Source organism: Gossypium hirsutum, chromosome A06, assembly GCF_007990345.1.
Source record: "Gossypium hirsutum isolate 1008001.06 chromosome A06, Gossypium_hirsutum_v2.1, whole genome shotgun sequence".
NCBI classification, from domain to species: Eukaryota; Viridiplantae; Streptophyta; class Magnoliopsida; order Malvales; family Malvaceae; genus Gossypium; species Gossypium hirsutum.
The window spans coordinates 31,912,572-31,914,235 of NC_053429.1; positions in this window are offsets into that span (position 1 = coordinate 31,912,572).

The window sequence follows — 1,664 nt, forward strand, 5'->3', positions numbered from 1 at the left end:
AAAATGAAAATAGGTGCCTCAGATATCATAGCATGAGCTTCTTTGCACTAACTTCTCGAGGACCCTTTTAAACTTAATATGTGTTTCAGAGATCCAAAGTACTATGTTGATGCCCCAAGATGTAATGATATTCCTTCTGAGAAGACTCAATCATCACATGTTCAATCTTCGATCTAAATTTGAGTTGCCTTTTGTAATACCCTTACCCGTATTCATTGCCGGAATAGGGTAGGAGGCATTATCGGAGTTTACCAATTAATTTTTTTTTCAATTCAACATATTTTCATGATAGATTCGTGCATTTATATAAGATAACGTCATCACCTATCTATAACCAGGTTTGTTAACCATAATAATGGCTAACTTTACATTCATTTCACGTTAACATTTACTTTGTTAGCTTATACATGCCATTGATTTCCAAAATAAAGTTTCTTTATATACCGAAATCCTGAGGTTGACAGTGTGATGTGTCTCCGACCAAATCCGACCTCCGAGCTCTTAACGCTACAAAACAGGGGAAAAGGAAACGGGGTAAGCACTTTGTGCTTAGTAAGCTCATGTAACAAGAATTATACTTACCTAATATTTTCAATACAATATAATAAACATTCATATATCCATTCAATGCATTATTACCCTAACATGCACAAACTCAACATTCAAGTTAGTACAATAATTTCCATGTATCAATAATATATATATATACCATGATTGATGTACTCATCAATACCATGATTTTCATTCCCTTATTATTTTTCATATTTATCCCGTTGAATTTATCGGAATTTCGATGGATTTTCAGAGGTACACTTTTAGTGTACAATTCCGGGTCCGTCAATTCATATTCATGTGCGCACATTTCCATTTCAGAGAGCACACTCCCGTGAACCTCAACCTTGCAGCGGGATTACCAGTCCAGGCTAAATCCCCTGCAATATAAACTCATAGAGTATTGTCGGGATTACCAGTCCAGGCTAAATCCCCTGCAACGACAATTACTCCAATGAGCTTGGATCTGAATTACTAGTCCAGGCTAAATTCAGACCCTAATTCGGATTACCCGTCCGGGCTAAATCCATTTTACACATATTCTTCGGGAGGGCTATATCAAGATAGGATCCCCCGTCCGGGCTAGATCCTTTTTACCGTCAATTCCTTTTCAGAGATCCATCGAATTTTCCTTTCATTCAAACGGGATTTCTTCCCCTTTTTATCAAATATATCAATGTTTCACCAATTTTCATACAATAAATATTCAAATCATATTCACATAAATAACACACAATCTCAAGCATTTAAGAATATAATTCAAGTTACATGAACTTCCCTCGATACTTGTTTGTAAACAATAAAAATCTATTAATCCCAAACTTTTTCCTTTCCTCGATCTAGCTTCGTATTTGAATCTTCTGGATCTAAATAAATAAATTTAATTATCAATTTAATACATTTCATGTTCAATATGCAACATTCTCTATAATTCAACTATTATTTATAGTTCATTCAAAGCTGTCTACTTGAGTCATAGTCACTAAATTATTTATAACTTGAGCTATGGAACTCCAAATTAAGATTCGTTAATTTTCCCTGAAACTAGACTCATATATTTTTACCATGAAATTTTCATAATTTTTGGTGTAGCCAATCAGTACAGTTTATTC